At 43.3% G+C, this 16,798-nt stretch overlaps 1 protein-coding gene across 1 annotated transcript in view; it reads right to left on the bottom strand.

The window, feature by feature from the left end:
- Window positions 1–11,761, bottom strand: part of LOC117333205 (nitric oxide synthase, brain-like) — a 203,146-nt gene extending 191,385 nt beyond the window's left edge. The window contains exon 1 of the mRNA XM_033892380.1: window positions 11,414–11,761. The gene's annotated coding sequence lies outside the window, so the exon portion shown is untranslated. The remainder of the gene's footprint in view (window positions 1–11,413) is intronic.
- Between the last annotated feature and the right edge of the window lie 5,037 nt (window positions 11,762–16,798).

Raw genomic sequence — 16,798 nt, 5'->3', positions numbered from 1 at the left:
CGACAGTGGAGACTGGTACGGAGGTTTGTACAGAGACAGTGGAGACTGGTACAGAGGTTTGTACAGAGACAGTGGAGACTGGTACAGAGGTTTGTATAGAGACAATGGAGACTGGTACAGAGGTTTGTATAGAGACAATGGAGACTGGTACAGAGGTTTGTATAGAAACAATGGAGACTGGTACAGAGGTTTGTACAGAGAGAGTGGAGACTGGTACAGAGACAGTGGAGACTGGTACAGAGACAGTGGAGACTGGTACAGAGGTTTGTACAGAGACAGTGGAGACTGGTACAGAGGTTCGTATAGAGACAGTGGAGACTGGTACAGAGGTTTGTATAGAGACAGTGGAGACTGGTACAGGGGTTTGTACAGAGACAGTGGAGACTGGTACAGAGGTTTGTACAGAGACAGTGGAGACTGGTACAGAGGTTTGTACAGAGACCACGGAGACTGGTACAGAGGTTTGTACAGAGACAGTGGAGACTGGTACAGAGGTTTGTACAGAGACAGTGGAGACTGGTACAGAGGTTTGTATAGAGACAGTGGAGACTGGTACAGAGACAGTGGAGACTGGTACAGAGGTTTGTATAGAGACAGTGGAGACCGGTACAGAGGTTTGTATAGAGATAGTGGAGACTGGTACAGAGGTTTGTATAGAGACAGTGGAGACTGGTACAGAGGTTTGTACAAAGACAGTGGAGACTGGTACAGAGGTTTGTACAGAGACAGTGGAGACTGGTACAGAGACAGTGGAGACTGGTACAGAGACAGCGGAGACTGGTACAGAGGTTTGTACAGGGACAGTGGAGACTGGTACAGAGGTTTGTACAGAGACAGTGGAGACTGGTACAGAGGTTTGTACAACGACAGTGGAGACTGGTACAGAGGTTTGTACAGAGACAGCGGAGACTGGTACAGAGGTTTGTATAGAGGCAGTGGAGACTGGTACAGAGGTTTGTATAGAGACAGTGGAGACTGGTACAGAGGTTTGTACAGAGACAGTGGAGACTGGTACAGAGGTTTGTATAGAGACAGTGGAGACTGGTACAGAGACAGTGGAGACTGGTACAGAGACAGCGGAGACTGGTACAGAGGTTTGTACAGGGTCAGTGGAGACTGGTACAGAGGTTTGTACAGAGACAGTGGAGACTGGTACAGAGACAGTGGAGACTGGTACAGAGGTTTGTATAGAGACAGTGGAGACTGGTACAGAAGTTTGTACAGAGACAGTGGAGACTGGTACAGAGATTTGTATAGAGACAGTGGAGACTGGTACAGAGGTTTGTACAGAGACAGTGGAGACTGGTACAGAGACAGTGGAGACTGGTACAGAGGTTTGTACAACGACAGTGGAGACTGGTACAGAGGTTTGTATAGAGACAGTGGAGACTGGTACAGAGGTTTGTACAGAGACAGTGGAGACTGGTACAGAGACAGTGGAGACTGGTACAGGGGTTTGTATAGAGACAGTGGAGACTGGTACAGAGGTTTGTACAACGACAGTGGAGACTGGTACAGAGACAGTGGAGGTTGGTACAGAGGTTTGTACAACGACAGTGGAGACTGGTACAGAGGTTTGTACAGAGACAGTGGAGACTGGTACAGAGGTTTGTACAACGACAGTGGAGACTAGTACGGAGGTTTGTACAGAGACAGTGGAGACTGGTACAGAGGTTTGTACAGAGACAGTGGAGACTGGTACAGAGACAGTGGAGACTGGTACAGAGGTTTGTATAGAGACAATGGAGACTGGTACAGAGGTTTGTATAGAGACAATGGAGACTGGTACAGAGGTTTGTATAGAAACAATGGAGACTGGTACAGAGGTTTGTACAGAGACAGTGGAGACTGGTACAGAGGTTTGTATAGAGGCAGTGGAGACTGGTACAGAGGTTTGTATAGAGACAGTGGAGACTGGTACAGAGGTTTGTACAGAGACAGTGGAGACTGGTACAGAGGTTTGTATAGAGACAGTGGAGACTGGTACAGAGACAGTGGAGACTGGTACAGAGACAGCGGAGACTGGTACAGAGGTTTGTACAGGGTCAGTGGAGACTGGTACAGAGGTTTGTACAGAGACAGTGGAGACTGGTACAGAGACAGTGGAGACTGGTACAGAGACAGTGGAGACTGGTACAGAGGTTTGTATAGAGACAGTGGAGACTGGTACAGAAGTTTGTACAGAGACAGTGGAGACTGGTACAGAGATTTGTATAGAGACAGTGGAGACTGGTACAGAGGTTTGTACAGAGACAGTGGAGACTGGTACAGAGACAGTGGAGACTGGTACAGAGGTTTGTACAACGACAGTGGAGACTGGTACAGAGGTTTGTATAGAGACAGTGGAGTCTGGTACAGAGGTTTGTACAGAGACAGTGGAGACTGGTTCAGAGACAGTGGAGACTGGTACAGGGGTTTGTACAGAGACAGTGGAGACTGGTACAGGGGTTTGTATAGAGACAGTGGAGGTTGGTACAGAGGTTTGTACAACGACAGTGGAGACTGGTACAGAGGTTTGTACAGAGACAGTGGAGACTGGTACAGAGGTTTGTACAACGACAGTGGAGACTAGTACGGAGGTTTGTACAGAGACAGTGGAGACTGGTACAGAGGTTTGTACAGAGACAGTGGAGACTGGTACAGAGGTTTGTATAGAGACAATGGAGACTGGTACAGAGGTTTGTATAGAGACAATGGAGACTGGTACAGAGGTTTGTATAGAAACAATGGAGACTGGTACAGAGGTTTGTACAGAGAGAGTGGAGACTGGTACAGAGAGAGTGGAGACTGGTACAGAGACAGTGGAGACTGGTACAGAGGTTTGTACAGAGACAGTGGAGACTGGTACAGAGGTTCGTATAGAGACAGTGGAGACTGGTACAGAGGTTTGTATAGAGACAGTGGAGACTGGTACAGGGGTTTGTACAGAGACAGTGGAGACTGGTACAGAGGTTTGTACAGAGACAGTGGAGACTGGTACAGAGGTTTGTACAGAGACCACGGAGACTGGTACAGAGGTTTGTATAGAGACAGTGGAGACTGGTACAGAGACAGTGGAGACTGGTACAGAGGTTTGTATAGAGACAGTGGAGACCGGTACAGAGGTTTGTATAGAGACAGTGGAGACTGGTACAGAGGTTTGTATAGAGATAGTGGAGACTGGTACAGAGGTTTGTATAGAGACAGTGGAGACTGGTACAGAGGTTTGTACAGAGACAGTGGAGACTGGTACAGAGGTTTGTACAGAGACCACGGACACTGGTACAGAGGTTTGTATAGAGACAGTGGAGACTGGTACAGAGACAGTGGAGACTGGTACAGAGGTTTGTACAGAGACAGTGGAGACTGGTACAAAGGTTTGTATAGAGACAGTGGAGACTGGTACAGAGACAGTGGAGACTGGTACAGAGGTTTGTATAGAGACAGTGGAGACTGGTACAGAGGTTCGTATAGAGACAGTGGAGACTGGTACAGAGACAGTGGAGACTGGTACAGAGGTTTGTACAGAGACAGTGGAGACTGGTACAGAGGTTCGTATAGAGACAGTGGAGACTGGTACAGAGGTTTGTATAGAGACAGTGGAGACTGGTACAGGGGTTTGTACAGAGACAGTGGAGACTGGTACAGAGGTTTGTACAGAGACAGTGGAGACTGGTACAGAGGTTTGTACAGAGACCACGGAGACTGGTACAGAGGTTTGTACAGAGACAGTGGAGACTGGTACAGAGACAGTGGAGACTGGTACAGAGGTTTGTACAGAGACAGTGGAGACTGGTACAGAGGTTTGTATAGAGACAGTGGAGACTGGTACAGAGACAGTGGAGACTGGTACAGAGGTTTGTATAGAGACAGTGGAGACCGGTACAGAGGTTTGTATAGAGACAGTGGAGACTGGTACAGAGGTTTGTATAGAGATAGTGGAGACTGGTACAGAGGTTTGTATAGAGACAGTGGAGACTGGTACAGAGGTTTGTACAAAGACAGTGGAGACTGGTACAGAGGTTTGTACAGAGACAGTGGAGACTGGTACAGAGACAGTGGAGACTGGTACAGAGACAGCGGAGACTGGTACAGAGGTTTGTTCAGGGACAGTGGAGACTGGTACAGAGGTTTGTACAGAGACAGTGGAGACTGGTACAGAGGTTTGTACAACGACAGTGGAGACTGGTACAGAGGTTTGTACAGAGACAGTGGAGACTGGTACAGAGGTTTGTATAGAGGCAGTGGAGACTGGTACAGAGGTTTGTATAGAGACAGTGGAGACTGGTACAGAGGTTTGTACAGAGACAGTGGAGACTTGTACAGAGGTTTGTATAGAGACAGTGGAGACTGTTACAGAGACAGTGGAGACTGGTACAGAGACAGCGGAGACTGGTACAGAGGTTTGTACAGGGTCAGTGGAGACTGGTACAGAGACAGTTGAGACTGGTACAGAGACAGTGGAGACTGGTACAGAGGTTTGTACAGAGACAGTGGAGACTGGTACAGGGGTTTGTATAGAGACAGTGGAGACTGGTACAGAGGTTTGTATAGAGACAGTGGAGACTGGTACAGAGGTTTGTACAGAGACAGTGGAGACTGGTACAGAGACAGTGGAGACTGGTACAGAGGTTTGTACAGAGACAGTGGAGACTGGTACAGAGGTTCGTATAGAGACAGTGGAGACTGGTACAGGGGTTTGTACAGATACAGTGGAGACTGGTACAGAGGTTTGTACAGAGACAGTGGAGACTGGTACAGAGGTTTGTACAGAGACCACGGAGACTGGTACAGAGGTTTGTATAGAGACAGTGGAGACTGGTACAGAGACAGTGGAGACTGGTACAGAGACAGTGGAGACTGGTACAGAGGTTTGTATAGAGACAGTGAGGACTGGTACAGAGGTTTGTACAGAGACAGTGGAGACTGGTACAGAGGTTTGTATAGAGACAGTGGAGACTGGTACAGAGACAGTGGAGACTGGTACAGAGGTTTGTACAGAGACAGTGGAGACTGGTACAGAGGTTTGTATAGAGACAGTGGAGACTGGTACAGAGGTTTGTACAGAGACAGTGGAGACTGGTACAGGGGTTTGTATAGAGACAGTGGAGACTGGTACAGGGGTTTGTACAGAGACAGTGGAGACTGGTACAGAGACAGTGGAGACTGGTACAGGGGTTTGTACAGAGACAGTGGAGACTGGTACAGGGGTTTGTACAGAGACAGTGGAGACTGGTACAGGGGTTTGTATAGAGACAGTGGAGACTGGTACAGAGATTTGTAAAGAGACAGTGGAGACTGGTACAGAAGTTCGTACAGAGACAGTGGAGACTGGTACAGAGGTTTGTATAGAGACAGTGGAGACTGGTACAGAGGTTTGTACAGAGACAGTGGAGACTGGTACAGAGGTTTGTACAGAGACAGTGGAGACTGGTACAGAGGTTTGTACAAAGACAGTGGAGACTGGTACAGAGGTTTGTATAGAGACAGTGGAGACTGGTACAGAGACAGTGGAGACTGGTACAGAGGTTTGTACAGAGACAGTGGGGACTGGTACAGAGACAGTGGAGACTGGTATAGAGACAGTGGAGACCGGTACAGAGACAGTGGAGACTGGTACAGAGGTTTGTATAGAGACAGTGGAGACTGGTACAGAGACAGTGGAGACTGGTACAGGGGTTTGTATAGAGACAGTGGAGACTGGTACAGAGGTTCGTATAGAGACAGTGGAGACTGGTACAGAGGTTTGTACAGAGACAGTGGAGACTGGTACAGGGGTTTGTATAGAGACAGTGGAGACTGGTACAGGGGTTTGTACAGAGACAGTGGAGACTGGTACAGATACAGTGGAGACTGGTACAGGGGTTTGTATAGAGACAGTGGAGACTGGTACAGAGGTTTGTACAAAGACAGTGGAGACTGGTACAGAGGTTTGTATAGAGATAGTGGAAACTGGTACAGAGACAGTGGAGACTGGTACAGGGGTTTGTATAGAGACAGTGGAGACTGGTACAGAGGTTTGTACAAAGACAGTGGAGACTGGTACAGAGACAGTGGAGACTGGTACAGGGGTTTGTATAGAGACAGTGGAGACTGGTACAGAGGTTTGTACAAAGACAGTGGAGACTGGTACAGGCGTTTGTACAGAGACAGTGGAGACTGGTACAGAGACAGTGGAGACTGGTACAGAGGTTTGTATAGAGACAGTGGAGACTGGTACAGAGACAGTGGAGACTGGTACAGAGGTTTGTATAGAGACAGTGGAGACTGGTACAGAGGTTTGTACAGAGACAGTGGAGACTGGTACAGAGGTTCGTATAGAGACAGTGGGGACTGGTACAGAGGTTTGTACAGAGACAGTGGAGACTGGTACAGAGACAGTGGAGACTGGTACAGAGGTTTGTACAGAGACAGTGGAGACTGGTACAGAGGTTTGTATAGAGACAGTGGAGACTGGTACAGAGGTTTGTACAGAGACCACGGAGACTGGTACAGAGGTTTGTACAGAGACAGTGGAGACTGGTACAGAGACAGTGGAGACTGGTACAGAGACAGTGGAGACTGGTACAGAGGTTTGTATAGAGACAGTGAGGACTGGTACAGAGGTTTGCACAGAGACAGTGGAGAATGGTACAGAGGTTTGTATAGAGACAGTGGAGACTGGTACAGAGGTTTGTACAGAGACAGTGGAGACTGGTACAGAGGTTTGTACAGAGACAGTGGAGACTGGTACAGAGACAGTGGAGACTGGTACAGAGGTTTGTACAGAGACAGTGGAGACTGGTACAGAGGTTTGTATAGAGACAGTGGAGACTGGTACAGAGACAGTGGAGACTGGTACAGAGGTTTTTATAGAGACAGTGGAGACTGGTACAGAAGTTCGTACAGAGACAGTGGAGACTGGTACAGAGGTTTGTACAGAGACAGTGGAGACTGGTACAGAGGTTTGTACAGAGACAGTGGAGACTGGTACAGAGGTTTGTATAGAGACAGTGGAGACTGGTAAAGAGACAGTGGAGACTGGTACAGAGGTTTGTATACAGACAGTGGAGACTGGTACAAAGACAGTGGAGACTGGTACAGAAACAGTGGAGACTGGTACAGAGACAGTGGAGACTGGTACAGAGACAGTGGAGATTGGTACAGAGGTTTGTACAGAGACAGTGGAGACTGGTACAGAGGTTTGTATAGAGACAGTGGAGACTGGTACAGAGACAGTGGAGACTGGTACAGAGACAGTGGAGACTGGTACAGAGGTTTGTACAGAGACAGTGAAGACTGGTACAGAGACAGTGGAGACTGGTACAGAGGTTTGTATAGAGACAATGGAGACTGGTACAGAGGTTTGTATAGAGACAATGGAGACTGGTACAGAGGTTTGTATAGAAACAATGGAGACTGGTACAGAGATTTGTACACTGACAGTGGAGACTGGTACAGAGGTTTGTACAGAGACAGTGGAGACTGGTACAGAGGTTTGTACACTGACAGTGGAGACTGGTACAGAGACAGTGGAGACTGGCATAGAGACAGTGGAGACTGGTACAGAGGTTTGTACAGAGACAGTGGAGACTGGTACAGAGACAGTGGAGACTGGTACAGAGGTTTGTATAGAGACAGTGGAGACTGGTATAGAGACAGTGGAGACTGGTACAGAGGTTTGTACAGAGACAGTGGAGACTGGTACAGAGACACTGGAGACTGGTACAGAGGTTTGTATAGAAACAATGGAGACTGGTACAGAGGTTTGTACAGAGACAGTGGAGACTGGTACAGAGGTTTGTACAGAGACAGTGGAGACTGGTACAGAGGTTTGTATAGAGACAGTGGAGACTGGTACAGAGACAGTGGACACTGGTACAGAGGTTTGTACAGAGACAATGGAGACTGGTACAGAGACAGTGGAGACTGGTACAGAGACAGTGGAGACTAGTACAGAGGTTTGTACAGAGACAGTGGAGACTGGTACAGAGGTTTGTATAGAGACAGTGGAGACTGGTACAGAGGTTTGTATAGAGACAGTGGAGACTGGTACAGAGGTTTGTACACTGACAGTGGAGACTGGTACAGGGGTTTGTACACTGACAGTGGAGACTGGTACAGAGGTTTGTACAGAGACCACGGAGACTGGTACAGAGGTTTGTACAGAGACAGTGGAGACTGGTACAGAGACAGTGGAGACTGGTACAGAGACAGTGGAGACTGGTACAGAGGTTTGTATAGAGACAGTGAGGACTGGTACAGAGGTTTGCACAGAGACAGTGGAGAATGGTACAGAGGTTTGTATAGAGACAGTGGAGACTGGTACAGAGGTTTGTACAGAGACAGTGGAGACTGGTACAGAGGTTTGTACAGAGACAGTGGAGACTGGTACAGAGACAGTGGAGACTGGTACAGAGGTTTGTACAGAGACAGTGGAGACTGGTACAGAGGTTTGTATAGAGACAGTGGAGACTGGTACAGAGACAGTGGAGACTGGTACAGAGGTTTTTATAGAGACAGTGGAGACTGGTACAGAAGTTCGTACAGAGACAGTGGAGACTGGTACAGAGGTTTGTACAGAGACAGTGGAGACTGGTACAGAGGTTTGTACAGAGACAGTGGAGACTGGTACAGAGGTTTGTATAGAGACAGTGGAGACTGGTAAAGAGACAGTGGAGACTGGTACAGAGGTTTGTATACAGACAGTGGAGACTGGTACAAAGACAGTGGAGACTGGTACAGAAACAGTGGAGACTGGTACAGAGACAGTGGAGACTGGTACAGAGACAGTGGAGATTGGTACAGAGGTTTGTACAGAGACAGTGGAGACTGGTACAGAGGTTTGTATAGAGACAGTGGAGACTGGTACAGAGACAGTGGAGACTGGTACAGAGGTTTCTACAGAGACAGTGAAGACTGGTACAGAGACAGTGGAGACTGGTACAGAGGTTTGTATAGAGACAATGGAGACTGGTACAGAGGTTTGTATAGAGACAATGGAGACTGGTACAGAGGTTTGTATAGAAACAATGGAGACTGGTACAGAGATTTGTACACTGACAGTGGAGACTGGTACAGAGGTTTGTACAGAGACAGTGGAGACTGGTACAGAGGTTTGTACACTGACAGTGGAGACTGGTACAGAGACAGTGGAGACTGGTATAGAGACAGTGGAGACTGGTACAGAGGTTTGTACAGAGACAGTGGAGACTGGTACAGAGACAGTGGAGACTGGTACAGAGGTTTGTATAGAGACAGTGGAGACTGGTATAGAGACAGTGGAGACTGGTACAGAGGTTTGTACAGAGACAGTGGAGACTGGTACAGAGACACTGGAGACTGGTACAGAGGTTTGTATAGAAACAATGGAGACTGGTACAGAGGTTTGTACAGAGACAGTGGAGACTGGTACAGAGGTTTGTACAGAGACAGTGGAGACTGGTACAGAGGTTTGTATAGAGACAGTGGAGACTGGTACAGAGACAGTGGACACTGGTACAGAGGTTTGTACAGAGACAATGGAGACTGGTACAGAGACAGTGGAGACTGGTACAGAGACAGTGGAGACTAGTACAGAGGTTTGTACAGAGACAGTGGAGACTGGTACAGAGGTTTGTATAGAGACAGTGGAGACTGGTACAGAGGTTTGTATAGAGACAGTGGAGACTGGTACAGAGGTTTGTACACTGACAGTGGAGACTGGTACAGGGGTTTGTACACTGACAGTGGAGACTGGTACAGGGGTTTGTATAGAGACAGTGGAGACTGGTACAGAGGTTTGTACAGAGACAGTGGAGACTGGTACAGAGGTTTGTACAGAGACAGTGGAGACTGGTACAGGGGTTTGTATAGAGACAGTGGAGACCGGTACAGAGACAGTGGAGACTGGTACAGAGGTTTGTACAGAGACAGTGGAGACCGGTACAGAGGTTTGTATAGAGACAGTGGAGACTGGTACAGAGGTTTGTACACTGACTGTGGACAGTGATACAGAGGTAAGTAGATTCTCGTTCGGGACGCTGACTAGTGGATTAGCGGGAATATCAATCATCATAGATCGAGACCTTGGGACAATACTGCAACAGCTCAACTTCGACATTTACCGATCTGATGTGTGTCTGTCGTATGTCACGCAGATTGATAGATATACTCGCGTGTGTGATACACAGCGGTGGGCGACAGTTAGCTATGGGAGGTTTACATGTTCACAGCAAGTATCACAAATGTTGACTGCGTCCATCGCTTAATATCATAACTATTTGGTATTATAGGTGTAAAAGGTTTAAAACAAATGAGGATGGTAGATTTGGAGTATTTCAAATACTATTTTAGTAATGGTCATATTACATGTACAATTTGAATTGTAGGTGTTTGAAATTTCAATAAGTATTTATAAGCGGTACTCTCTGGTCATATAGCGTTTTTATAGCTCTTATGAGCCAATATTAAACTTGAGAAAGTTAACATCATAAAGTCACTTCCTTAATTTGATTGTTTCAAGTTCTTAAAATTAACAAAAGAATAGGTACAGGCTTATTAGAATTAACAAAAGAATAGGTACAGGCTTATTAGAATTAACAACAGAATAGATACAGGCTTATTAGAATTAACAACAGAATAGATAACATGCTTATTAGAATTAACAACAGAATAGATACAGGCTTATTAGAAGTAACAACAGAATAGATACAGGCTTATTAGAATTAACAACAGAATAGATACAGGCTTATTAGAATTAACAACAGAATAGGTACAGGCTTATTAGAATTAACAACAGAATAGGTACAGGCTTATTAGAATTAACAACAGAATAGATACAGGCTTATTAGAATTAACAACAGAATAGATAACATGCTTATTAGAATTAACAACAGAATAGATACAGGCTTATTAGAAGTAACAACAGAATAGATACAGGCTTATTAGAATTAACAACAGAATAGATACAGGCTTATTAGAATTAACAACAGAATAGGTACAGGCTTATTAGAATTAACAACAGAATAGATACAGGCTTATTAGAATTAACAACAGAATAGGTACAGGCTTATTAGAAATAACAACATAAAAGGTACAGGCTTATTAGAAGTAACAACAGAAGAGTCACAGAGTAAACTGGATACCTTGTACTCACACCGATCTTTGACAATACATGTAGCAATACTTCTTTTTAAAGCAACACAATGTTTACCGATACTTGGTAAAGTTCTCTAATTACTAATAACTGACATTATTACAATCCCATCGCAAATGTCACTTAACATGTATCACAGTCTGATAATAAAATGTTTACTGGGGGTAGACAGGATTCTGACAGCTTCAGATTAAAGTGTTACTCAATTCACGTACACTACCTGTGAATTAATGTTAGGTTCTGATTACATGATAATCGAAACAATTTGTTTATATTCGAATGAAAAATAAATGTGTTAAATAACAGTAAATTACTTACCACTTATCGGCGATATACAGAGTTTGTAGATCCTGTTATGGTAGTCCAAATGTTAATTGTAGGTCATTATATGTTAGCCAGCTATTTTCTGTATGTAATAATATATAATTGTTACATGTTTTGAGTGATACGATTTCCTTCCGGCTAATAACAAACTTCGTTATCAGTACCCTTCCTCCACCAGAATGTAGCAATACAGTGTCACCTGTGCCTCACTAATCTGTGTCCTGTAATTTAAGCGCACAAGTTGAGACAGTTTGTGTGTGATTGATAGACTAGCGGGATGGACATTTTGTTTGAAGTCTCTCAAAGGCCATTTAAATATAAATATGCAAGTCAAATGCTCGCGACACCTCAGAACCGACCAGCGCACTAGTGTTAAGTCACAACAGTAACGTACTAGGCCGTCACAAACACCTTCACACAGGGAGTGATAACAAACCTCCAAAAATGCGACAGCAAGTATTTCTCTGTTATTGAAAAAGATAAAAATTGAAAAGATACCAGACGTACGTCAAAACAGACCTTCGAATGGAGGCCAAAGTAGACAGCAAGCGGGAGGTTATCGGTTAGGTGTCGCGAATTCGGGTGTTGACTTTGAGAAGACCGCCCCCTCCTAACTGACTGGGTGAGTTTGGCCCAAAGTAAGTAGGAAATCATGTAACTAGAGTGTGTGAGATGGACTTGTCACAAATAACCGTATTCCAGTTGTGAAACTGTTATTTTAAGTGGTACAATAGTATACACTGCTATCATATCTGTCAATTGTCTGAGGGTTCAAGCTGTTAATTGTCAGCTGATTTAAGCTGTCGTTATACTGTCCATGGGGCTGACAGCCAATGATATATGTTTGATCATCAAAAATCACCACATTCTAACTGATATGTACAGACAAGTATATTCCTGTCAAACACATCGGCTTGGTCAAAGTGATGTCCACATGTGACAGGTCGGCGGACACCCCTCACCATTAATGTAGCCCTTCGTGTGGAGTTCAACATAAACATCACAACAGTAGATATATAGACAATTAAGTATCCGATGTATCTAATAAATCAGATAGTGTATATTAAAGAGTTAGAAAAAACTAAAAATGTATCAGTTAATAATCTTTGATGAGTCTGTGATGTGTCTGGCGGTATGACTTTGGCTATCTACTGTACCTGTACACTATATCTAATCTCCTTGGTTAAGGGGCCCTTCAGATCGATAAGGATATCATGAGAGGGAAAAGCCTGCTGATTTGACAGCTTGTGACGATCCTCGCGACATAAGTGTTCGGCAACATTTCGGCAACTGGTGACTCTGAGTGACAGTTCACTTCCGGTCTACCACCATGTCAGCTAGGTAACTATGGGTTTTGTTTTAAATCTTCCGTGATTCTTATCGATGTTTTTTTATAGATACATGTACATGATGGATTATCGTATTTACAGGCGACTTTTATCAAATTCCATGACGTAGTTTAAAGTCATTCAAATTATTGCAATCGGTGATGAGTCATATTAGGAGTATTTTTAAAATTCCGGGTCAGAAAAGGTCAAAATCCCAGTTATATTTTGCTTTGATTGCACTCGAATAAATGTTAAATAAAATCCATAATAGAATTAAATGAAGAGACTTAATTTTCGATTTCCGAACAAACAAGAAGATTCATAGTATATACAAACTATGACATAAAACAAGGAATGAATAAATTGATGTTTTCCTACGTACATCAGCGCCTTACCACTTTACAGGGGCCGCGGTGGCCGAGTGGTTAAGGTGTCCCGACACTTTATCACTAGCCCTCCACCTCTGGGCTGCGAGTTCGAAACCTACGTGGGGCAGTTGCCAGGTACTGACCGTTTTTCTCCGGGTACTCCGGCTTTCCTCCACGAGTCCGAGAAGGACAAACCAGCTGTATTGGGCAGTAGTTTTGGCTCTTCTGTATCAAACTCTCTTTTGTGTTTAAAATGGTTCTAGTATGTCTTTTGTAAAATCCTTTCATAACTTTACTGACATCATCACAGTGTGTAGTAATACATTAAAATAGAACTGGTACTCTCTGAGAAACAATGCAGGAAGGATGGACACCATGAGTAACGTAGTAAACAAATCTCTACTTACAAGTAAGGTATTCGTAACAAAAGTCATGATATTCAGCCAACTTTTTAGATTATCGAATCCACTCTAATAAACCAGAGATCACCCATAGCAGAGTGCAGTAAACAACAGTAAACATCAGTTTACAACAGTAAACCACAGCAGACTAGAGTAAACAACAGTAAACAACAGTTGACCACTGTAACAGTAAACAGTAAAACATAATAAACTAAAGTAAAATGCAGATGTTATGGCTAGATAATTTAGGAATGTTATTGCGTGAAATGTTGGTCGAGTGGATAAGGTGTCTCGACACTTTATCACTAGCCCTTTGGGTTGCGAGTTCGAAAACTAAGTGGGGCAGTTGCCTGGTACTGACCGTATGTTGGTGATTTTTCTCCGGGTTCCCCGGCCTCCCTCCACCTCGAAAACCTGGTACGTCCTTAAATGACCCTGGCTGTTCAAACCATAGGTATTACCAGTGACTGCTTAACATGGACTCTGAGAGCATGTAAGGTGTGGTCATGGATTGTCAAACATATATGTTATATTTGTTAACACCGTCATTACTTTTACAGATATTCACAATGCAGACATACACGACAAAAAGCAAGGCTGGTATTTCCAATATAACCCCATGTATTACCTAGAGACCCAAAAGCTAAGGGCTTCACATCACAAACTCGACCTTCCCATCCTGTTTGCAAAGAAACATTGTATACAAACAATTATCTTTATATAAATGTTAATTATATATAGAGTTAGAAGGTCAGATCAGTTGCACCTTTGTAAGCCGTGTTCTTAAACTCTCATTTCAAAGCCGACATATTGCACACAAAGAATAAATATACATAAGACTTATCGGCGGCCTTTGTCGTCATATTGAATACAGGCCACATACAGATATTGAGAACTGGGCTAGTTCTGTCATAAATCTATGAGAATTGACTGTCTTTGCTCTAGGTGATATCAAATACACGATACCATTGTCAGGAGATAACGTTTATTTACAATTTGTAAATCCTCGATAGATGACAGAAGTTTATATTATGGTAGACAAGAGGTAAGGAAATTATATTGTTGCCGACGATACACAAGCGCGTGATGTCAATAAGCTTACGTAAAGATATTGATCACTATAAACATCAACAGCATACTGTTCCTAATCAAATGAAAATAAAACATCAATACCAGAGATTACATCTCTGTGAAAAATAAATGTGGGGCCAGCCTCTATGGACTGATGGCTGTCAACCCACTTCCATAGAAAATATAGCTGTGACCAGTAACCATATATGGACGGTAGCCGACGATAAAAGCAAGGTCATTCTCATAGAAAATTAGAGAGTGGAAAAAGTCGCAGGAATATTTTGGTGAAATTTCTTTAGAGTCCCGGCGACTTTCTTCTTTGATCATGATTCTAACTTAAAAGCCACGAAACGCGGAATATTTTAACATTATGATTTACATATATGAGAATCTTGAAATAGAAATGTAAAAATATAATCGTCATTTACTTCATCGAAGACATCAGGCAAATCTGTGCCAAATCCGGGCAATACTCACGTGGGCTGAGAGAGTAGGGATGTTACTAGCAAGAAATGGAAAGAAGGGCGAATATATTCGTCATGCTTAATAGATAACTGTCCTTAATATTGCTGTTTAATTTGAAATTAAAAGGAATTAAGTAGCTGATGTAGAAAACCCTGTTGTGTCCGTGATTTCATATACATTTTGTATATCAGCAACAGTGGAATTATAGGACGCTTAAATGTTTTGGCTCCTAAGGTATTTTGCTTCGTGTAATAAAACAGAAACAGGTTGACCAAGAAAGGGAGTAATTCCAATATGTATGACAATGACGCGTTGGGAGATATAGCCACCTAACAAAGATAGTTTTAACTAGAATTGTTGACAGATAGCACCACTATCATATTTTGTTGCTGTAGGCCAATGTTTAAGGGTGTAACGTCATATTTCCTTTTTTGGTATATGAAATAAGTATAAGAGCATACTAAAGGTCAAGTCCCTATGACACAAAGAGGATCTAACCGAACGTTCATGTAATGTTAAATAAACGATTATCAAATTCATATGAATCCCCTATTATTACAATGACCCAAATGCCATTTTAATTCTTTCCCTCCGTAATGGATTAGATACTGGGCATGCAATGTTTTCACTGTTATGGTGTCATAATTCATATTCCTGTATTAAGTCGCTTTTATAGAAGGCAACGTAGCGGGCATTATTTTACTCTGTTATTATCATTTATATATGATGGCTTTTCAATATTTCCAGTCAAATATTAACAACAGGCAACTTTATTGAAACATGAATAGTTTGATGAATTGATACAAAGAAATTTTAACTTAAAGTCTTTACTGATTAACAGTAAAAAGACAGTTCAGATAATATAATCCCCACAAACCTGGCTAATATCACAGCTCGGCCTCAGAACTTGTTTATTCAGGTGATTTTAGATTTAAGGGGAATTGTTCAAGGTGAAATATCAACACAGAGCGGAAGCTATCATGCATGTTTGGTATTGGTTACAAAGCCGACTTCTACCAGAGGAGTGACATTTCACGTGGCACCAGAAGACAAGATATGCAAACAAAACTAAATCTTTAGTTGAACTGGAGTTGTTTTACGTAATCGATTTGCTTATTTTCAAATCCTTTCACCTCAATTTATCATTTAAAGAAAATGTATTGTTTCAACCAGTCAAGTAAAGATCGAATAACATTTTTTCCTGCTTGAATCGTCAGCATTTAGAGAAGAAATCCTGCTCGATAAAATCGAATTCGAATGTAAAAGAACAATTGTAATGACCCCGACAAATACGGCCTCCACTCGGTCTATTGTTTGATATGTTACTATGGTTACGGTAACACGTTGCATGTTTACGAGGTTATTCCGAGTATATTTTCTATTCCGTGTCAAAATCATCATATTCAAAACCTCGTTTATACTCTGCCATATCCAGTGCAAAACAATAGCCCTCGAGTGTAACTAAGGTTTCTGGAGTTGTACGATGTCGATTAGCAGTTTCTTAACTTGTTCACGTTCCTTTTTGCCATCGACCTGATTTTAGTCCTATAATATGTATCTAAACACTTAATACTTAAAAATACATCTTAACCGATTCATTATCCTTTTCCCTTTACTACAAGCATGGTACCTATTCAGCGTATATTGTTTCAGAAACGGATAGCAAGAATTGAAAATAAAAACCATTGCTACAAAATCACACCAATTCGTAAACAAATTAAAAAAAACCCAGAGAGTACACACGAC

Source organism: Pecten maximus, chromosome 8, assembly GCF_902652985.1.
Source record: "Pecten maximus chromosome 8, xPecMax1.1, whole genome shotgun sequence".
Lineage (NCBI taxonomy): Eukaryota > Metazoa > Mollusca > Bivalvia > Pectinida > Pectinidae > Pecten > Pecten maximus.
This window is presented reverse-complemented; position numbering and strand designations above follow the sequence as displayed.